This window comes from Cervus elaphus, chromosome 32, assembly GCF_910594005.1.
Source record: "Cervus elaphus chromosome 32, mCerEla1.1, whole genome shotgun sequence".
Lineage (NCBI taxonomy): Eukaryota > Metazoa > Chordata > Mammalia > Artiodactyla > Cervidae > Cervus > Cervus elaphus.
The window spans coordinates 42,960,856-42,984,095 of record NC_057846.1 but is presented as its reverse complement, the minus strand read 5'-3'; the positions used below and the strand labels follow the sequence as shown (position 1 = coordinate 42,984,095).

Genomic DNA, 23,240 nt, shown 5'->3' with positions numbered 1-23,240 from the left:
CTAGTTTTTGATTCATAGTAGACGGTCACTCCCCTCTTAGGCATGCGGATATTTGGAAAGCCATTATGGAAATGACTTAATTTTTTGAGGTATGTGCCTCCCAAATAAAATGTGCATCCCTCATCTTCTCATTTCCTTACAGTGCTCGAGGGAGAAAGAAGACATGGAGTGAAGAGCTGCTTCATTTTCCAGAGAGAACAGGGGCACCTAGAGCTTGGAGGGATGGCTGTAGCTGTCAGTGGATTTAGTCCTGAATTTTTACCTCCTGGAATCCAGAGTCCCTCCCTTACCCCACCAGCTGGATGAGTGATCACAGCAAAATAAAGATTCCAGGAGGCTCAGAGGCACACTCAATGTTTTGAGCTGAGTTTTATTAGTCAGCTCACTTACTCAATGCTGGGTGCTGTCGGTGGAATTATAAAGATATGCATGATTCTGGCTCTGCCCCTACAAAGCCTCTGATGGGCATAGTCCCCTGGAGCAGAAGCTCACTGAAGGAGGCAAAGAGGAACAATCTATTTGCCTCCAAGGATGCAGATGGTGATAACAATTGCAGTTGATCGAGGCCACGGGGGATGAACTGGAACCACAGCCTGGGCTCAAAGATGGGTGGATTCCAACAGGAGGAGGGGGAAAGATTAATTCTAACTGATCTGAAATTGGACATCCCAAGAGCTTCCTTTATTTTTTTTTTCATTTATTTTTATTAGTTGGAGGCTAACTACTTTACAATATTGTAGTGGTTTTTGCCATACACTGACATGAATCAGCCATGGATTTACATGTGTCCTCAAGAGCTTCCTTTAAAAGACCCTTTTCAAATTCTTTTTCTTCCTCTTAAAAAATTCAGCTATCAAATGATGTCCGCTATCCAAAGATGTCCTCTCCAGATAGTGAGAAATAAAGGGAAAATTAAGGAAAAATAAAAGGGCAAGACTCATGCTTCATAATTCTTTGTTGAGCAAGGGAAAGCATTTAGGCTTTTCTCACCCTTGGATGAGCTGATGATGTGAGTCTAAGCAATTCACTGAAGCTGTTGGGAACAAGCAAAAGCTAGGGTCCGAGCAGAACTACTAGCTCGACAAATGCCTGTCTCTCTGGACCTCCCCGCGAGGCTAGTGAGGAATTCCAGACTTTGACTGACTTTAAAATCCGCTCTCCTGAGACTGAAGAAGGTGTAAAGAGAAGCTTTCTTCTCAGTTTGGGGGCTGAGGTGGACCACTTGGGAAAGAATGGATGGATGATCCACTGAAGGTGCACAATCTGTCCCTCTAAATAATTTAAAACGACCTTCACATGCCCTCCAGAGTGGCCCCGCGAAATACATCACTAGATTCCTTCAGTCTTTTACCTAGCTCTGCTTCCCAGAGCCTGTGTTACACAGGCAGAAACCCCACCGTCATGTTTCTCTCTGTCCTCAGGAACATTCACCAGTTGAGGGGGTGGGGGGAATAAGGCCAGAAGATTGTTGCTATGGGCTCTGTGTTGTGGAAGTTAAAATGCGGGTGCAAGAATCTGATTGCTTGATAGCTGCCCCCCCCGCCCCCCCATCTCTCTCCATCTCTCTCTCTCACCCCCACCCCTTCTTGGCTCTCCCCGAACCCCCACTTTTTCTACTCTCCCTTCCTCCCTCCCCCAGACTCTCAGGGTTGCACACCAGCACCCCCTGCCCCCTCCAAACACACCGGGCCGGAGGAGAGAGCCTTACAGGTTGTCAATGAAACCTGGAATTATTTCCTTTGATGGCTTAGATAATAGTAGGAGCCAGAGCAATGAGTGAGGTCGTCTGAAACCAATGCAGTCCTGCCCGGGCCCCGGGAGCCAATCGCAGGAGCAGAGGGCGGGGCGTCGGCGCCCGCAGATAATTGCTAAGTGCCTCGCTAGCACAGTTGGTCCGCGCTGCCGAAAGGTCTGGTCGCCCAGGCAGGAACGCGCAATCCTCAGCGTGCACCATCCCCGTAGCATCCCTCCAGGCTCCGCAGGCAGCGAGCCTCTGGGCACCGGGCCCCCTCTGCTCCGCGGAAAAGGTACTCCCGCTGCGTCTCCCGGGGTGTGTATGTGTGTGTGTGTGTGTGTGTGTGTCGGGGAGGGGGTTGCTGCGCCTGGTCCCCGGTCCTCAGTGGCTGGCAACTGAGCCTCTGTAGAGGGGGCGCAGGAAGAAAAGTTTAGGGGGAGGAAACGTGACCGAGGAGGGAAATCCCCGTCTTCTGTTGGGAGGAAAACAAGCTGATGATTTGGGAAACTTCTGCGCTGTCTACAACTGGGCTTGTTTACTACTTTTTCAATCACTGGCGCTCAGGTCTGTGGAAATAGGTCTGGTCCAGGACTGGGGTGCTGTGCCTGGGGTCGGGGTGTAGATTCGGGTGTGCTGGGTGAAGGAGGTTGGACCCTGGATGTGTTGATTTCCCCCCACGCTGACCCGGCTGCTGCGAGGCTGGTTCTGGGACTGGCGATGGGGTGGCTATGTTTTCCATCATAGGGTCTGCCCCCTTGACATTACGTGGACCTGCTGTGCCCCAACTCTCCTGACCTTCGACTTGAGTCCTTCCTCAAACTTCTGTCTCCTTCCTTCCCTGCCCCCTCCCTTGCCCACTCTGTCTCAGCTCACTTAATCTGCTAATGGGAGATGTGTGGCATCCTGGGGTGTGGGCGACTGTCCTGTGTGACCTGATGGGCATCTGTCTGCAACACACAACTTGGGGAGAAATCCACAAAGCAGTTCTCCGGGGGGCTGTGGGGTGGGGGAGGGGGGAAGACATCACTAAATTGATTAGCTCCCGAAAACTCTGGAAGACTGTCCAGGTTTGGTGTCTACGGAAATAAAGGGGCTGGAAGGAAATCGAGTCCCTTGTGAAGGTTACACCTCACCAGGGATGGGCTGTCCACTGAGCAAGCCGGGGGCTCCAGGTGTGGAGGGGGGTGGGGGGCTGTTGGGAGGAGCTGGCTCTGGTTGGGTACGCAGGTGCTGCTGTGATTGAGGGGTGACTGGAGCCGTCATCCCTGCTGTCTGTGATGACTGCTCTTCAAGGGAAAGGCTGGTCACCGCCGGAGGGCGGTCCAGCCTCGTGGCATCCTTGTTCGCTTGTGAACAGTGGGACCACAAGGGTGCGGCTAGATCTGAGTCCCACTCATGGTCCCGGGGAGAAACCCTACTCCCCAGGTTCTGCTCACCAGGAGGTGTTAGGTCCGGGGGCCTGCTAGGAAGCTGCGTCCCCGTGGGAGAAGGTGATGTGCTTGATCACAAACTTCCTTCCTGCTTTGGTGCAGGCAGCTCCTATCTGAATGTTCCATAACATTGGCCAGGTGTGTCCTCCGACCTGCCGGGTCCTCAGAAGCTGCCGGCTCGAGACTGATCTTCCACCTCCCTGAGTCTTTCTGACTTCCAGCCTAGACCCCCAAGTTGGGAGGTTCGATTCCCGGTCCTGGCCGCATGGGGACGTGAAGGCAAGGCTCCTCCAGGACACCCCGTCCCCAGATCAGCCTTCCCGCCGAGATGTGGATGTGTCCATTCTCCGGCTCCACAAATCACATTCACTCTGTAATTCTTGTTTCCTTTAACCTCTGCAAGGGCTTCTCCCCCACCTTCTTTCCACAGCTATTTCAGGTGGGAGATGTTATTGCTGAAGCTTTACTCACAACCTTTAAGAAAAAAAAAAAGAGCTGCCTGACTTTTTTTTTTTTCTTGGTCAGGATACAGTCAGCCTTCTCCTCTGCACATGTTGCCTGGCAGTAAACAAAACAAGCTTGCAACCCCGCAAAGGAGAACGCCTTTGTGTTTGGGAGCCTGGAGAGGAGGCTGAACTTTTATTGGCTGTTGAGGCATCCTTGGCCCGAGACCTTCTCCTCCGTGGTCTGTCTGGGGCAGAGAGAGCCCACAGAGGTGACATCTAGCAGGTGGGGGATTTTGAAAGAGGAGGGGGTGGCTTCAGTTTTCAGGAAGGCAGTCATAACAGGGGAACATGGCCTTGGAGTCGCAGGGGTGTCTAGAACCGGGGACAGGGAGAGAGATTGCAGGTCCCCTCCGCCGATGCCGATCTGCTAGATCTCTGTCGTGATAGAGGACATTCAAAGTAAGGCTTTGAAACCGGGCTGGTGACTCATGCGGAGCTAGAAGGCAGGATGGGGGAGGGAGCACGGTGAGCTGCAGCTCACGAGTGGGACACACTGGGAACACTTGCCTTCCCTCTCCCCCTCCCTCTCCTCCTCCTTCGTCTTTCTTGTAGTTCCCTATTTGGAACAAAGATCATTAAAATAACAACTTAAGGCTAAAAAAGGCTTAATGGAGCTGAAGAATAATTGACGGCACGCAAAATACCGCCACCGCAACTTCACCTGGGATGGTGCCTCGGGAAACCCAGGATCCAGCCCCTTCGCCATACCATGCCATCCAGGTTGGAGAATTTCATCGCCGGCCACTGTTGGGCTGATTGGTTCCTTGTGAAGCCAGGCGCCTGCCTGTGTCTGAAGGGACTGATTAGCGTGCAGGAAATTAAATTTGTCACTTGTCATTTCATCAGATGTGGTGGCTTGGTCCTGGACCCCAGAGAAGCACCATCCGCAGGGCCCTGCCCAGCTGGCCAGCCAGGATGACGCCCCCTTTAAACCACTGTGCCATGAAAGGGTCGCCTCTGTCTGCTTTCACAAGCCAGACAAAGTCCCTTCCTTACTTTTCTGGTCCTTTTTCCTGCTCTCCATTTCATCATCAACACATCAGTAAATAATCTCTTTGCCAACCTGCTTTGATCTTGTCATTTTGTGCCAATCATGCTCTTAAAGAAAACTGCCCCCTGAAATAGGATAGAAAACATATGAAAATTTTAATCAGAGACGAACCTTTGAGTTTTCTCTCTTAAAATTTAATATTGCGATGTGGGGGGGAGTTTACTGTGTTAGGTGTTTTAGTAAACACAGTGGAAATGTCTTCTTTTCTTCCTCCAGTAGATACAACTCCCAGTAATCCTGGGGGGCGTGGGGGTGTGATTCTGGAGGTGGGAAAGTCTGGAGCAGCCTCTGAGGGCGGAGAGGCTGGAGTCTGATGCTTCTGCTTATTTAAGATACGGTGAAGGCTGTTTTGAAATCTAGGCTCTGAGTTGCGTTTACTCCACTCTGTGCTTTTCCCTCCTCATTCTCCACTTGGAAACATTTCACAGCCCAGATTATTAGTGAATGGTTCAGCTGCCTCCCCTCTCTGTAGACTGATGTGGCCCCCACCCCCACCCCCCCTTGGGAGGGATTTCACAGGGCAGCAAGTGGATACCTGAATCATCTTACTTCATCCGATGTGTCTCTGTCTTTTCTTCCTTCCCTCCTGGTTCTCCCTTGCTGTCACTTAAGGGCACCTTCGAGATTGAGATTTAATATTAGACACCATCCTCATCTCACGTCTGAGACCTGAGACCGTGAACCGGAGGGAGTCAGGAATTCTAGAATGCACCTGGGATTTGGCCCCAGGGGGAGCTCTGTGTTCAGTTCTGGACCTCACCCAGACACCTAGGGTGGTGCAGAAGCCCTGCGTGAGGGCAGGGGCACAGACCTTCTGGATGCACACTGATGCCCGCTGGATGCAGCCACCACCCTTTGCAACACTGAGTCCCAACCCCCCCCCCCCCCCCCCCCCCCCCCCCCCCCCCCCGCCCTTAGCCTTGTACTTGCGGAGCAAGTCTGACCTTGGAAGATCTGCCTGCGGTGGAGATTAACAAACAAACGCCATTCTTTGTTTTTTGTTCTCTTCTCTCCCCTAAATGTCTCTATCAAGAGCTTGGATGGAATTGACTTATTCCTACTAAAGTGTGAACCGTTAACAGTGTCGCCACTTTCAGAGGTGTTTGAGTTCTCAATGGGATTCAAAGTGGAGTTTCTTTGTTTGTTAAGGGAGATGAGTTTGGATCGGGAATGTCTGCGTAATTGTGGCACTTTGCTTCCCTGTTAAGGCTCTGTTCTGCTCTTAGCCACGTTGAGGGCACGCTGTGGTCCCCTAGAGCATTGTGCCGGCAGGATTTGGGGTCTAGCAGCTGAGGCTTGATCCCTCAGACCTGACCTTGGGCACTGCGTCTATTTGCCTTTTCTGACCTTCACATAAAGCCCGGGACTTGGGCTGTGTTCTCAGCCACCCTTTTTCGGCTCCGACCTTCTCAGGGTTTTGCCGCCTGCGTCTGACGTCCGTCCAGGGATGCAACGGTTCTCGGAGGACTTGGGTTTACTGCGCTGCTCCACCGTGCTCAGCAATGCCTCCCTAGCTGGAGTCCCGCCGTGAAGGAAGGTCGGAACAGTGGATGTTGTACCAGAAGGAAAACAGGCTGAGGGGTGATGTAATAACCGAGTTGGGTTTAGGAGGGGATGTTATATGGAGGATGGCGACCAGCTGTTCTCCATCTCCAGTAAGGACTGAACGAGAGAAAATAGACAGAAATTGCAGCAGATGGACTTAGATTAGGTATGAGAAGAATTTTCCATCAGCCAGAGTTGTTAAAAAGGGAAGGTTTGGAGCCTCTGTGATGATCTTTAGGAAATGGATGAGCAGGGAGTTCAGCTGGGGGAGCAGGCAGGGGTCTGTGAGGGCGTGGGGACAGGCTGGGGCTGTCTAGTGTAGAGGTCCTGGCCCATTCCTGTTGAGGGTCCTGTTTTGTTTTTTTTTTTAATTTCTCTGAGACCTTACCTGTGCTCTGGGGCATCAAAGAGATGGAGAATCAGAGTCCCAGGAATGGAGGCAGGCCACCCCGCTGCTGTCCTGCTGCTGCAAGGGGAACAGACTTGATAGGCTTGAGGACCTCATCTCAAGTCCAGCCTTTCGTTTCTAGACGTGGTGCCTGAGGCCCAGAGAGGTGACCCGTGGGAGACCTGGGGCCAGAATCAAGGTCCTCCACCCCAAGTCTGTAGCTCAGTTTTTTTTTCTTGCTTCCCAGTTGAAGGGGCTGCTTCCTTTTCCTGGGCTGTTGTCTCTCTCTCTCTATCCAAATGGCAAAGACAGGGAGCCCTGCAGTTAGCATTGGTCATGGAATGCCCATCACGGACGTCTTGGAACCGACTCTAGCTTCCTGTTTCACACGACTGATGCTGTGGTCTCCATCATTGGAAGAGAAGGGCTGTTTGCGAGGCCAGGGTTGGCGGGATGTGAGCCAGACCCGGGGGATGAAAAGGGGGATGGGGTAGAGCTGTGGAGACCAGGAAGAGAGAAAGGGATGAAAACAAAGGATGATTTAGTCTGCTGGTTACCAAGGCAAGCATCTGTAGATGTCTAGTTCTAACTCCTCATCGGATAGACGAGATAAAACAGGTCCATGGCACACATGGGTTTTGGACAACGCATCACCAGTTACCTTCACCCGGCAAAACAGAATTTTGCATTTCATGTGTCTCCTTTCTAAGAGAAGCTTCTACAACAAGGGGCTGAAATTCTACCTTCCTTCTGGCCAGATCTGATTCCTATCTGGGCAGATGTACCTCCTGAGTGCTTGGAGGCCCAGGGCAGTTGTGCACTTGGGCAGAGGGTGCTGTCTCAGGGTCCAGAAGCTGGCACCCCGGGGGCCCGGGAATGCAAGTGGATGTGGAGGGATGCTCTCACAGCATGGGGGACCAACACAGAGGCTGGCCCTCTGGAGAGACAGGCAGAGACCAGGGACAGCTTTGCTCTGTGGTGCTTTGAGCCACGTAGGCAGTAAGATAAATTGGCGAAATGAACATCACAAAATAAATAATATAATTAGGGAAAAACTGGGAAAAAGGGAGAAAACACAGAGGCTGGTGCTGGGCTTGCTAGGGGTGAGTGCCTGGCAGGGAAGGTGGACAGCCATAGGTCAAGACCCAGAAGCAGAAAGTAATGAGGCACTAGCGCCCCGGGGGTCACACTGGGTGTGACTCCGTCTGAGCACACAGAGATGCTTTGGGGGTGTTGGAGGAGGGGATGGGGTGCTCCCAGGTAGGGAGGGGCCAGCGGGCCACCCTCAGGTGGGAAAGGGTTTTAGGCAGGACAAGGCAATCACAACTGCATTTAGGGAAAGTGAGATGGGAGTGGAGAGTGGAGGGAGGTGAGGTTGGGGAGGGGTGAGCATGGGATGCAGAAGCCAGTTCCGAAGCCATTTGCTGCTGTCCAGTGGAGAAAGGACGACGGTCTGGGGGAGGAAGTCTAAGAAGACAAGGGATGGCCTCACAGGGTGACTTTCTGGCTTCGTGAGTTCCACGAGGTCAGGCATAAGTGAAAAGGAGTTATTCATCCCCCGAGAAGAGGCTGACAGGTGAGAGCAAAGGTAGCACTCTTAGATGAAAGAGGCAGGCGCCCCTCCCTGAAGGCAGGATGAGAGCAAATGGGCTTAAACGACAGGGAAAGAATGTAAGCTAGACATTAGCATTAATGCCTTAATGGAGGGGATTGCTCAACACGGGGGCAGAGTCATCAAAGGAGGCTGTGGACTAATTCCGTGCTTTGTATTGTATTAGCAAACCAGCCTGTCCTCTGTTGCAAAAGTGGGCAGAGGATGTGAAGAAATCACTCAGACACAAAGAAGCAGAAATGTCCAGAAAATGATGCAAAAGCGTCCGACCTCACTCATCATTAAAATATGAAATTAAAAACAAGATATGATTACCCAACTAGCAGATGAGCAAAAATGAAAACGGATATCAGTGCCATTAAGAGTGTTGGCAAATGGACCTTTTCAGACGTAGCTGGTGGGAAGATAATTTGCAAACACTAGAGACATGTCTGAAAAATATGCCCTTTGAACCAGTTAGCAATTCCTCTTCCGGAATTTCTCCTAAGAAAATCACCAGAGCTATGCAGAATAGATCTAATCAAGGAGATTCCTTTCAGCATTATTCATTACAACAAAACATTGTAGGGGGGTGGGGATTAGTTAAACCTAATACGGTGCATCCATCGAGGAAGCTATTAAAAGGACATTGAATGATATACAAGGATGTGGGAAAATGCTAACCATATACATTAAGTAAATAAAGGTTTAAAATCAAACAGAGTATAAATGCAATTTGGTGAAAGAAAAAAAAGTGTACAGTCATGAAAAAATAGAATAGATACAAATATATGGAGGTGTTCAAAGTGGTTCTCTTTGGGTTTTAGGAAACACCTGATTTTTAAACTTTGTTCAACTTGTCTTTATTTCCCAAATTTCCTACAGGAAATGTGCTATTTTACAAATAAGAAAAGCTCGCCGTCAGTTCCTCAAACCATGAAGCTTCAAGCAGTGACCGTACATGTAGCAGTGGATCAGCTCCCATGTTCTCACTGAAAAGCATCTCACGAGTGGGAATAGTGAGGTCAGATCCGTGTGCCCAGACCAAGCAGCGTGTGGTCCTGCACCCCCGTCAGGGCTGAGCATCAAGGGAGCAGGGTCTCCGGGCAGGGCGCAGGGACCCAGGGCTCTGGCGTCTTGCTCCTTCCTCCCTGCCTCACCCCCAGCTCCCGTCTGCAGGGGTCAGACCCGTCCTAGCCTTTCAGGCGGCCTGGTGACAGGCATCACGTACCTCTGCGGATGTCGCAGGTCGAGATGCTGAGGCTCAGAGAGAGCGAGATTTGCCAGAGTCACCAAGCCAGAGCGTGGCAGAGCCGGGTCATGGGGAACGCGGATGTCAGAGCCCGTCCAGCGGGGCTGTCGAGCGGGGCTCCGGGTGCCCTGGAGTCAGCTGGCGCCTCTCCACCGGGAAGGGCAGAGCCGTCCTTCCCTCCTTCCGGGAAGCCGCGCCTTTTGCCCGATTCCCTTATTGATTAAGACCGAGTGCACGCCCTGGCAGCTCTCACCCTCAGTGCAGGGACTCTGGGTGCCCAGGGCTCTCCAGAGGCCACCTCCGGCTCTGCCTCCTGGGGTCCCGTTTGTCACTGCTTTTCTAAGATGTCTTTGCCTACTGCTGTGCTTTCCTTTGTTGCCTCCCCTCCGGGCAGGCTGGGGGCCCGGCTCCCGGTGCAGCTCACAGCTGGACGGCTGTGTGACGTGTGCCCGGCCACGTGGGGGGCTCTGGGGTGTCTTGGCTCAGTGGGGTGCCAGCTGTGATGCTCACCTCCTTGGGGCTTTCTTGGGCTTAATTGGAAAAGTGGCTAGGCTGCCGGAGAGTCGGCAGGGTGAGGAGGGGTGTGGGCCTGCAGCTGATTTGCCGCTCTATTTATTTTAATAGTAACGTGCGTGCGTGTGTGTGTGTGTGTGTGTGTGTGTGTTTGTGTGGTGTTCTGTGTTCACAAGCCTTGGAGGTGGATGGGGAAGCAATTGATACCTGGAGAGTCAAAGCCACTCTCCCCAGTTTGTATGGCAGGGCCAGGCGGAAGGGCCAGCGTGGAAAGAGCCTGCAAATATATATACCACCTTGACCTGGAAGCCAGCAGGGCTTCTTGCTGGCCTGAGTGTCCTGGGCCACAGAGGGGTGGGCAGAGCACCCTGTGTCCTGGAGGACCCTGGAGGGGTTCACAGCGGCACAGGTGGGATGACTTCTGGTCCACGGTGGGTTCACCTGAGACCTCACTCGAGGCCGAGGTGTAGGTTCTGAGAAAGTGGGTGTCAGTGGGGGTGTGAGGGGTCACAGGGGGCTCGGGAGGCGGAGCCCTGGGTCCTGAGCACGGAACTGTGAGGACGACTTGGACCGAAGGAGGGACGTCCTCATGTGAGCGGTGGTCTCGAGCCCAGAGCCAATGTGGGTGTCGAGGCTGCTGAGAAACCCGGGGTTCCAGGCTGCGCTGGGTTCTCAGAAAGCCCTTCTGTTTAATCAGCTGGGGCCACGGAGCTGTTCCTGGAGGGTGGGGAGGCAAGGGAGGAGGGAGGGGGAATGGGTTAGAGGTTCTCACGTGGATTTACTCTGTTGCGTCTCCTGCTTTTGTTTCTGTTGATGTGAAACTGCCCTAAGGGGTTTCTGGGAGGAGAGGGGAGAGGGTTAAGATGGTCCCATCCTGCCCACCCTCCCCACCTGCCTGGACCTCAGGGTTTTCAGAATATGTGAAGAGGAGGGAAAGGTTATGAGACAAAAAGGCAAAGGGGGGAAAACATGGGAGCAGATGGGGGAATAGGTGGGAACTCTAGAAGGATGCTTGGAGATGAGGGAGTGACTTTCAGCTCACCCCAAACCTTAAGCATGACCTCTTTTTACAGAGTGGACCTTTAAATGTGATGTGATGAAGATAAGAAAATTCAAGGAGTCTGAGACTACACTTTACAGTTGTCCCTCAGTATCCACGGGAGTTGGGTTCCAGGACTCCCGGGATACCAAACTTCATGGACACCCCAAGTCCCTTACAATCTTCCCTTCCCGGCCTCCGTATCCAGGGATGAACCTGTGGGTATAGAAGGCTGACTGTATTTTCAGTTGTTAAAGCATTTACTCATCACCCTCCTTTGGCAGAGAGGACCCTGAGACCTGGTCTGGTTAAGGCTCACGAGGTAACGTGGCTGGATTCCAAGCCTGGTGCGTTGTCTGCCGTGACTCCATCCGGCTCACCCCTCCTGGGTCCGGGAGACCTGGGTGCCTGCAGGGCAGAGCAAGGAGGTCCTGTTGGGATCTGGCATCATCTGCCTCCAGAGCAGCCTCCTGGCTTCCAGGGGAGCTCTTCAGAGGGATTTGGGGAGCAGCTGGCGGGCAGTCGCCTTGTCCTCGGGGACTGGCTTGCTTCAGAATGTCCCCTGGGACAGGTCAGTGAGGGATGCCGCCGGCTTGCGCTCAGAAATCTCAGTGCTGTGGTCCTTTCTGATTTCTCCTCGACAGAAGCCACGTGCTCCTCTTCCCCAACCTTCTGCTTCCTCCCAAGGAGACAGGAGCATCTGAAATGTTATGTCTACTTGTTCATTGCCCCAAATATTGAGAATTGACAAGCACAGGTCTCTGAGTTGAGAATACCGAGTGGACAAAACTGGCCAAGTCCTTGTTCTCTCGAAGCTTCTATCTGGTGGGGGGAACAGATGGTAAACAAGGGGGTGAATATGTAGGAAGCTGAGTCAGTGCAATGGAAAAAGGAAGCAGAACCGGGGGCATGGGGGTGGAGGAGGGCAGGCCCAGGGGTGTCTTTGTAATTAAGCCACACTGAAGCAGAGACCCAGCGCAGAGGAGAGGGTCCATGCAGAGGCTTGGGAGGAACTGTCCACCCAGCAGGGTCCTGAAGCTGGAGACTCGAGGTGTCAGGGGTAGCACTGGGACCAGGGTGCTGGTCCTCCAACCCCTGGGAAGTTTTGAGCGGAGGCCTGACATGGTCTAGATGGAAACGGATCACTCTGGGCACCTTGTGTGAGGCAACATGTTGAAAGGACCTCCAGGAGGGCTGCGTGGAGGCAGTGATCCTGGCAAGGGTGGGGGTGCCTTGGATTTGGGTGGGAACAATGGAGGGGTTACTGGGCCCATTCTGCATGCATTTTGAAAGTGTGGAACCAACAAGACTTGCTGATGTGTTGAACGTGGGGTTTGAGAGAAAAGAGAGGTGGTAGAATGACTTCCCAGATTTTTGGGGTGAGGTGGAAAGGCTTACGGGAGGAGCAAACTGAGGTGAGAAATAAGAAGTAAGAACTTTGTTTGGGAAGGATGCCGGGCCATCCAAATGAAAAGTCCACCAGTCAGCAGGGTGATGGGTCTGGAGTTCAGAGAAGAGTTTTCTACGCTGGAGAAAAATCTTGGGAGTTGTCAGTGTCTTGATAAAATTGAAAGTGTGGGACCAAATGGGATCACCTGGAGAGTGAGTGTGGATAGAGAAGCTCTAAAATCTGAGTCTGGAACTCCATGGTATTTAGGGGTCTGGGGTAGGAATTGGTCAACTTTTTCTTAAAGGGCTACATAGTAAATACTTCAGACTTTCCTGCAACGGCTCAACTCTGCCTTTGTAGCACAGAAGCAGCCACAGACGATGCACGAATGTGTGTGTGTTCAGTAAAACTTTATTTACAACAGCAAGCAGCGGCCCGAGAGCCACGTTTGCTGCCTCTGAATCTCAGCTGTGAAGATGAACCCAGCTTAGGAGACTGAGAGGGAGCAGCCCCTGGCGGGGAGAGGAGGGGGACCCCGGAAGGAATGTGTCCTCGGAGACGAAGGGGAGTGTTTTCTCAGGGAGGGAGTGAAAGTGCTGATGTCAGAGGAGGGTGGAGAACCGAAACTGGCCCCTGGGATGCTGTGGGAGGTGGTCACGGTGGATGGAGGAGTTGGAGGAGAGGTGCTGGGTGGGTTGGGGGTTTCTCACTTACTTGGGTAGACAACTTCGTGGAGGAGTGTGGTGTGAAGGGTGCAGAGAAGTGAATGGTCAAGTGTAGGGCTGTTTGGTCAAAGGAAGTATTTTTCCTCTAAAGTGGGAAAGACACACAGGATGTCCGTGCTCATGGAGATGGTCCAGTGGGGAGAGCACAGAGGTGATACAGGAGAGGAGGCATTGCTGGGCGATGGCCTGGGGGAGGAGTCGGGATGCAGAGCACAGGGCCAGGCATGGCCTTCGCTGGAGGCCAAGAGAGGACAGGCAGTCGTCCATCCTCAGAGGCACTGGGTGGCGGTTTGGGGGAGCTGGGGGGCGGCAGGGACCTGGGGGATCGTCCAGGGAACTCGCTCCTGTAGCTTCATTTTCTCTGTGGCTTGGATTAGGAGCTGTGGCAGAGGAGGGGAGAGACCTTGGCCTGAGGTCTATGGAGAAAGACGCCCCCCATGCCCAGAGGGAGTGGGCAGGAGACAGTGAAGGAGAGAGGTTGAGTCTCTAAATCAAAACGAGAAGGTTTCTGCCGACGCTCCCACCATAAGAGGGGTCAGCTGCATCCTCAAGAGTTATGGACTGAATGGATGAGGCCAAGACGAGGGTGTGGATTGAGAGGCCTCAAAACCTAGTCTCAGGTGCCTCCAGGCCTGGAGCTGTCTACCTAGGTGTCTCTTGTATGACTATCTTCTTCAAAAATTGAGATATAATTGATGTATGAAATTATATGTTTCAGGCGTAAAGCGTAATAATTTAGTATTTCTAGGTGTTGTGAAGTGACCATCACAGTAAGTGTAGATAACATCCATCACCACTCATAGCTAACCTTTATGGGGGGTACAATTGCATTTTGAAGAAATGGAATGACTTGCCTGGAGTTGTGACAGTCCTCAAAATCAGACAGTTGCGGGAGGCGCCAAGAGCCCCTTGGCCAGAGATGAGGGAGAGTTGAAAGGTCCTTTCTGCACATTTTCCCCTCTCCTCCTAAAGTTCTTATTTTTGTTTTTTGAGAGTTCTTACTTTTTTTCCCCGTCTTCCTATAAGGCAGGAGGGAGATGGGAATGAGCAGAAGAAGATTCCTCTCTCTAGTTTTTACTTTAAGATGCATTGTTCTGGGGGAGAGAGGGAACCAACCCAGGTCACTGATCTGGACATGGTGTGGGCTCAGGGTAGGCTGAGTTCTGGGTGTTTCCTGTTGTGTGTGTGTGACTCTATCAGTCAGGTCCTGCTCTTTGCAGACCCCATGGACTATAGCCTTCCAGGCTCCCCGTCCATGGAATTCTTCAGGCAAAAATACTGGAGTGGGTGGCCATTTCCTTCTCCAGGCGATCTTCCTGACTCAGGGATCAAACCTGGGTCTCCTGCATTGCAAGCAGATTCTTTATTGTCTGAGCCACCAGGAAAGCCTGTTAGGAGAGGAATTCCAGCCTTTCCCGCAGTTTGGTAAGTGGAAGATGCTGATATAACTGTGAAGACATAGAGCATCATCTTCGTTCTCCTTAGGTGTCAGTCGGAAGAGGGACAGGCAAGCAGCCCAGGCAAGAGGTGGGATTACAGGATGACCTGGGGCTTTGGCAAAGCAAACAGTCTGGGTTCACAAACCAACAGGAGAGCAGGGTGGAGGACTTGACCCAGACGGTGCTGTGGGGCTGAGGAGGGTCACAGCAGTGGGAGGAGGCGGGTTTGCTCTGGGAGCTTCAGGAAGGGGACGTCCTGCATTGTCAACATGCCGGGAAAGGGGGTGGCCTCCAGCAAAGCCGAGGGCAGACAGGATGTGTGACTGGCCCTGAGCCTCGATCTCGTCTGTTTCCCTGACGGGGGCCTCTTCTTGGGTGGCAAAGGGTCCAAGATGTTGTGCTCACCTAGGGGACGCGGTCCTTTGTCGGGGTGATAAAGGCAGGAAGGAGTGTATGGTTCAGGGCTAATCTAGGAAGAAAGAGCTCCTGTCTTTTCTCCGGATCTTATTCCTGGAGGTCTGTTTGAGATGAAGTAGAGGAGCTGGAAACACGGAGGCGTAGGGACCCCAAGGCGTCTCTGCAGACCCAGCTCCCACTGTCCCTGTGGCTGCTCCACACTTCAGTTTCTCCTGGCACCTGTGTGACCTCCTGGTACCCACGTTGGAGCTTTGTTGTAGGGATTAAGTGGACTGTGAGCTGTAGGACGTCGAACACAGTGCTGCGATGCATTGAGGGCTCCAGGATGCCTGGGGGGTTATACAGAGTGATGATGCTCGTGGGAGTAGGTCTGTCTCTAAGCAGGAGCCAGGGGGGCCAGGGTAATGGACTGTGTTCAGGAGACACCAGGCAATGGATTCCAGGTGATTCCGCTGCCGAGATCCTACAGTGTTAGCAGAAAGGTCGGAATACCTGTTTGGGGATTTCAAAGCTCAAGCTCTTTCTCACAGATACTGCTGGACAGGGTACCAGAGAAGAACGATGTAGCGTTGCAAATTGTGCAGTGCCTTGGGAAAATAACCCTGGGCAGGAAACTCTGAAAAGCTGCAAGAACCGTAATATTGAGAGAGATTTGAAGGAAGCAAAAACCCCTGCAATGCTTAGACCAGCAGGAGCATGGATTTCTCATCCTAATCAAGTGATTGGTGGGAAAATCCTATCCATCTCCCTAACCTGAGCTGAATCAAGCAAACGATCGCTCTGAGTTGTAGAGTGAGCTCTGAGGCGGATGTGAGGCTGGTTTATGATCCTGCAGAACTTTTCTGCGGCATGAATTCCTGGGCAAGCAGGTGACTTCAAAGGAGAAAAGCTCCCCCATCCTGCTGGCTTCCCTTCCAGCTACCAGAGCAGGCTCCTCGGGGGGTGGAAGGGTGTCCCCTGCCTGCTCAGGGCAGAGCCTCCTGGCTCTTTGGGGCTATTCTGCCTGTGGAGGGAGGCTGGCACCCATTTCCTTGGGCCTCTGAGGAGTGGCCCTGGTGGGCAGGTGCTGTCTTGGCTGTGAACTTGAACCCTATGGAGGAGCTATCTGGTCAAGAGATACTCCTATCCCTGTGAGGAGAGATCTGCCTCCCGCAAAGAAGGGAACAAATGGTCCAGGAGAATCGGCCCTTGTGGAAGAGCTGTGCTTTCAGGCTGGGCTAGGTTTTGGGTGCTACAGAGTTGACCCTTCTTTGACTGTGAAAGGACATTTCTCACTCGAGGTTAAGTTCAATTCCAGGGCATTCTGACTGACCGCATAAGGGCTCAGGTGAAGTCAGTTTACAGTCTTGTCAATGTAGAGAGGAGACCCTGTGTCATCCTTGAGTTGGGGGGGAGACTAGTGGCTGGGTTGGGCTGAGGCTCCAAAAGCTGAGGGTGTGAATCTTTGCACAAAAGTGGAGTGTCAAAACACCTGAAATGCTGAGAGCTGTTTTTCTATATATACACACACACAGAATAAATTTACTCCAATTCTGAGAAAAAGAAATACAGGGACTGCAAACACATGAAAAAAGTTTGACTCTGTGAATACAGCATGGTAGAATCATCAGATGGGTGGGCTTTGGGCTTTGACCCTGGCTCTGAAGAAGGCTGTCTTTGTGTGGAAGTCACTTAATTGGGCCTCAGTGTCCCCTCTCTGTAGAGTGAGGTTGAGGGAGTCTGTCTTCCACGGATGCCGTGTGAGGGTAAGGGGAGGCATTCAAGTCAAGCCCTGACTGCCAATAACAATCCCAGCACAGTAAGTCCCCTACACACGAACCTCTAAGTTACAAGCTCTCAAAGAAGCGAATGTGTGTTTGCACGTCCGATCCTGTAAGTTAGTTCACGCATCTGGTGTACCTTGTCATGTGCGTGCGTTTTCTAAGAGTGGTTGTGCCTCTGTGTACCTTGCTGTGTAGAGTACAGTGGTGTGGTATCTTTATTTCAAGTCCAGGATTTCTGGAAGCAAGTGTAAAGGCAGCAGTATGTAGCCGGTTCTGTTAGTTGGGTACTTTGTGGACTTATGAACAAATTGGACTTACGAACTGGCTTTTGGAACAGACCTCATTCATACGTAGGGGACTTACTATAATAACAACAATAAAAATGCTAATTAAAATGGCAATGAGATGCGCTTTTTTTTCAGCTTTAAAATTACTAAAGGTTAAATATGACATTGCTCAGTGTCACGAAAGTATGGTAGATTGCTCTAAGTCCTGCTGATAGAACTATAATTGGCACAATCTTTCTGGAAAGCATGATTTTGGGGGAGGGTAGTTTCATACTTTTGATTTACATCTAGGATTCTATACAAAGGAAATAATCAGAAATGTGGGGAGATAGGTGTGCACAAAATTGTTCAGTGCAATGCAATTTATCTTTCTGAAAACACTGGACTCAACTTCTCCTACTAGCAGGGAGCTAGGTAAGTGAATAAAGATACATCCACACAATGCAGTCGTAGGCAGTCACATAAAAATATTTGAAGAATGAAAATGACAGGAGACAATGCTGATGAAGCTGTATGTTAAATATCTTCCAAACTGGCTAATGAAATGTGTGTGTATGTGTATATATATAAAGACATGAATAAAATATACCAAAATGCTGAGACATTCTTTCTGCATGGTGAGATTATGGATGATATTTGTTTTCCTCCTAATGTTTTTTTCCTACAGTTTCCAAATGTCTTACAGTGAGCCTTTATTAATTTTTATCATAGAAATAATAAAAGTTACAGTAAGAACACAAGCTGCAGTAACCTGAGGGGACCAGGTTCTAGCCCTGTTTCAGAAGTATTTCCTTGTGGCCCAGATCTGATGTGGTTTCTCTGGAAGCCTGTAGATGTCCCTGCATGGATCCTCTGCTAACCGCCCCCCCCCCCCACCAACATGGACAAAACAAGTGTTTTGGGGACAGAAAGAAACATTTTGGAACAAAGAGGCAGGGGTGGTATGTGATAAAGACAGTGCGAGGCACAGTGGGGCGCCCGCCTGGGTTTGCTCTGCCCTGAAACCCAACAGCTTCTGGGAAGCCACAGACACGGTGACAGCCAGCATCTTTAGTCACTGCCAAAAAGCCACGACCGGCCTGGGACAGGCTGCCCTCTTGCCTGGCCATTGCCACCAGGAAGCTAGGAAGAGATGTCTGAAACGACGCAGAGCTGCCTCTTTATTGGTGATGGGACAGGGGGTGGTGGGAACTGAGACCCCAGGAGTGATGCAGGCAAACACGTGCCGCGTCAGTGAGTCCGGGGCGCCGGCGGCTCCCAGGACACAGCTGTCCTCAAGCTGGGTCACGTTACAGGGTCTCACCTGCCGCTCTGTGCTTGCTGGGGAATGGGCCGCATGAACGGAATAGTTGCAGATTTTGTAACTCATGAAATATACCAATGGAGCTGGCTGTTTAACAGAAGCGATGCTTTTATTCAACAAATGCCTTTTGAATGTAACCTGCCTGGTCTCAGGCTAGGTGCTGGGTGTTCCCTGGTGAATAAAGCTTTTGAGGAGCTTTCTCTTTTTCTACACATTGGACAACCAACTTAGTTCTGGTTTATATTTTTAAAATCTGGATTTTTTTTTTTTAATATTGGTTTTGGTTAAAGTAGGACATTGTTGCTTTTGGTCTGTGAAATATTGTAGAAATAGTGATTTTTTCCCCCTTTTTGTACAGATGTCCCAAGTGTTACATAAGTTTAAATATTTTTCTTTGATTCATCCTTAAGACAGCTCTGGGAGATGGGAGCAGGGAGGCAGTGCTGCCTGCCTGTAAGTGTGGAGCGGAGGATGGTTTGGACTTGAACTGTGGCCGCACTGAGAACCTTCCAGAATAGCTCTGGACTCAGTTCAGGGGTGCTGCCTCTCATGATTGACAGTCGATGGCCACTGGCCATTTGGAGGGCCTTCACTGAGGAGGCGCTGGGTTTTCAGCCTTTGGGAAACCATTCATTCATTCCCTTCAGAACTCCTTGAAATGTGAAAAACACAATGGCTATTGTGTTATCCTTTCATTACACTGGGTGCCAGAATCTGGTTCCTTGAGATCCTCAGAGGCACAGATGATGCTTAGCAAATGTAAATTGCATCTTTTGTAAAGATGCAGCCTTCCACTGTGTAATATGTTGTGACTTAGGTTCTTCCTCTCCGCTTTGGAATGAGCCCAGATGTTTTGCTTCTTTTAAAGATCTGACATGACCATGGCCGGCTCTATAAATAGTACCAAACATCAGCTATAATGCTGGTGTGAGGCTGATTTTTTTTTTTCCTGCCACCCACTGAAAGTCTTGAGAGAAAATTTTTTCTCCACACAACACACACACACATTTGAAGTTATATTTAGACAGAAGTAGAAAGCTTAAATGTGTTCAAACACGTATGGGTTTTTGCTTCTTTTGTTTTTTTAGGGATTAGGTGACACGGAGTTAAAGACCTTTCAACAATAACAGAAAACAAAAGGACTTCCCAAACATCTACTCCATACAAGCACAGTATTAAATTAAATCAGTTCCTGGCATCAGAACTCACAGTCCAGCAAGAGGGCAGCTTTATGAGAAACTAATTGTACCAGGCTCCCTGGGCAAAAAATGTGAAGAGATACCTTTTATAAACTCCTGGGGACTTCTCTCAGCTGCAGAGAGACTTTCTCGCAGTTGTATTAGTTTGCCAGCACGGTGATAACAGAGGGTCACAGACTGAGTGACTTGAACCACAGACATTCACTGTTTCCAAGCTCTGTGGGCCGGAAGTCCAAGCTCAAGTTCAAGTTCAAGGTGGTGGCAAGGTCGCTTCCTCTGGTGGCTGTGAGGGATGGATCTGTTAGGACCTCTCTCCTTGGCTTGTAGAGGCCATCATCCTCTCTGGGGCTCTTCACACTGTCTGTGTGTCTGTCACTGCATCTACATGTCCCCTTTCATAAGGACACAAGTCTTCTTAGATTAGAAACCACCTCATGGCCTCCTTTTAATGTGATTGCCTCCGTTAATGCCCTTCTTTCCAAGCAAGGTCATGTTTTGAGGGCCTGGAGGTTAGGATCTTATTTAAATTTGTTACAGGGGTGGGTTTAGCACCCTTGTATCCTGACAGCAGTCTTTCTACCTTGGGCAATAACTTGCCTTAAGCCATCCCAGAAAACCAGATTGAGAATATGTCTCCTCACTAAAGAGTGAATTTCCACAATTCACATTATTTTCTTTTTTTTTTTTTAATATTTGTTTTTATTTATTTGGCTGCACCAGATCCTAGTTGTGGCATGTGGAATCTAGTTCCCTGACCAGGGATTGAATCTTGGCCCCCTTCATTGGGAGCTTGGACTCTTAGACCCTGGAGCACCAGGGAAGTCCAAAACATTACTTTCGAATTTGATCCCATGAACCACATCCTGTTTCTTGGAGCTAAACCCAGTTCCTCTTCTATGAAACCAGTGGAGAATGCTCAGGGCGCCCCCTGCCCCCTGCCGCCCTGGGTCTAGGGGCTTAGAAGCTGTCTTCACGGACAAGACACATCCCTCTTCTCTGTCCCACGGATGTTTTGGCCTCTTCATGGTGCAGAACTCTCCCATTGCAGCCTCACCTTTAACTCCTATGGGGGAAGCCTTGGCAGGTGGGCGGGGGCAGGGGGGCGCGGTCCTGGTCCAGGTGGGGGCACAGGAGGCCAGTCAACACCTCCTGCATCCTCCCTTCTCCACCGTGGCCTGATCAGCCCCAGGTCCTGTGGGCAGAATTCGTGCAGTCCGGGGAGCAGGTGGAGTGGAGGGCCGGCATTCAGCCCCTGCCTGGCTGCATCCGTGGCCGAAGCCTTGACTTCGCCACTTCTCAGCTGCTCCTCCCGGCCCAGGGAAGACACCGCACACCGCTCACATCAGCCTCTTCTCCCACTCTTCTTCAGAACTTGGAAATCCCGTAGGTAACAATGGGTATTTTCACTGCCCATGGGAGACTGCAAGCACCAATAAGCTGACCTCCAACTCTTTTCAGACATGCGCTTATTCATTTCTTTCTAGCCAGTGGGCTGCCAGCCCCAAGAGGATAGGCTCTGTTAAATACTTTGCAGACATAAGCTCCTCAACTGCCTTTCTTCACCATCTGCCCTTGTCCCAGACACGTCCAGGGTGATCTTTGGTCCCGCCCCTCCGAGCACCCTGCAACTTACATCCACAGCCATCACGGGAGGGGATGGTGCTGGGCTGGAAAAAGACCAGTGCTGGGAGTGTATACACGTCTGGACAAGAGGTTTCATGTGGGCTCTGGGCAAGCGGGAGCCAGGGGTCCATTAACATTTGTCCAGTAGGAGACTGGGCTTCCTCTGGGGAAGGTTAAGAATCTGAAGCCCTAAAACAGAGCCTGGTTTGACACAGAAATAAGACTTTAGCTTCTCTCCCAGCCATCCTAGTCCCTGCCTTAGATGCTGGGAAGTTGTACTGACCAATTCTAACCTGGCACCGGTACATTCAATGCTTGGAGGGCAAGTGGGTCTGAGGTCTTTATCTTGGTGCTTCCGTCTGCTCTGCTCTTGACATGCTGAGCAGCGCAGATGGAAAATCCCGGGGTAAAATGGCTAGAGAGGAAGCAGTTCTCTCCTCCTGAGTTATGAATAGAGACCCTACCCGCTTCTCCAGTCTTGCTGTCTGAGATAAGCCTGGTCTGAAGCCACATCTGCTGCAGCCCCGGCCATTCAGGCTGTGACTTAAGGAAAGGCCGTGGGCCACTGATCACACAAAAGTGCCCACAGAAAAGTTTCCAGAGCCAAGAACCATTCATGTGCAAAAGTGGAACCTTCTGCAAATTGTATGTAAATTAGGTAGGCTTAGCTGGCTTGGAAAGGGCAACAAATGACACATGTAAAGAGGACTTAACGTAGTTTTTCATCTGGGCCAAGGGTGAAGGCAAAGCATAGGAAAGATATGCTTGTTAGCTTGGGGGGAGTTCTCTGGGGGTCAACCAGGGTACTGGCCCCCAGTTGTAAGATTGGAGCAGGTGTATCATTCCATCTTGTTTGTTGTTGTTTAGTCACTAAGTCGTGTCTGACTCTTGCAACCCCACGGACTGTAGCCCACCAGGTTCCTCTGTCCAGGGGATTCCCAGGCAAGAATATTGGAGTGGGTTGCCATTTCCTTCTCCAGGGGATCTTCCCGACTCAGGGGTTGAACCCAAGTCTCCTGAGTGGGCAGGCAGATTCTTTACCATTGGGCCACCTGGGAAGCCCAGGTATCATCCCAGATATGAAGCAGAAAACTTTAAGGAAGATGCTGAGGTTCACTCCCACCCTGAGGTCTTCTCTGTATACCTTGTACTCATTCCTTCAAAAACAAACCAGTGATAAGCCTGTACCATTCACTCTCCTTATCTTCAGGTGGGCCCAGAATGTAGCTCTCAGTCCCTCAGAGGTTCTTTTCTTCCATAGAGTGCTGAGAGATGATGATCTTAGCTGGGGACATGTCGGGCACACTCATACGGGTCCTGCACCAGGTCAGGCTGCTTCTTGGTCCAGAAGAACAGCCAGAGAGGCGGTGTGCATACCTCCTACTTATTCAAAGGAGTGCCGATGCCACAGAAGAGGCCTGAGCATCCCCTGTGATGTAGACTTGGAGACAACACATGTCAGATGACCAGAGGATGGGGAAGGTACAGGAGGGTGCCGTGAACATGCAGAGGAGGGGATGATCATTGGTGGAGGTCAGAGCAGGCGGCCAGTGCGAGGGCAAGGAAGGTGGAACCAGGGCCACTTAGTCTAGGAGGTTAGAGAGGGGGAAGGATCAGATTGCTGGCCACCAGTTTGTGAAGGTAGGTTATGCATGGCAGATAGTCTCAGTTTGTGTTTCTATAAAACAGAAGTGGCTGAAGGGAAGCCATCCCTCTAGCTCTTCACAGAATCCTTAGCAACTCTCATCATCAGAGCCCTCTCCCTGGACCTCGCAGCTGTGGCTTTGTTACAGAGCAGAGTCAATTATGACTCCATGTTGGATCTATTTTGTTTAACCTTGCTTCCCATTGCTTTGGTTCACGAAAAGAATACTGTCCATACATAATGGCCCGCCTCAGGGAACCCTACTCCTCTGCCTGAATATTAAATGAAAGTGCCTTTGTTCAGGACCCTGCCCACCTGTGGTAGAAATTGACACATCCCTTTCCTGAGGCCGGCCATTCTAGGAGATATTTGCCAGATTGACGGCCTTTTTACTTTACT

General features: G+C 51.0%; 1 protein-coding gene across 2 annotated transcripts in view; it reads left to right on the top strand.

Moving 5' to 3' along the window:
• The first annotated feature begins 1,901 nt into the window (after positions 1-1,901).
• ZMAT4 (zinc finger matrin-type 4) overlaps positions 1,902-23,240 on the top strand; it is a 361,620-nt gene continuing 340,281 nt past the window's right edge. The window contains exon 1 of one of the 2 annotated variants that reach the window (XM_043893609.1): positions 1,902-2,027. The gene's annotated coding sequence lies outside the window, so the exon portion shown is untranslated. The remainder of the gene's footprint in view (positions 2,028-23,240) is intronic. The other variant, XM_043893611.1, reaches the window with a different exon arrangement.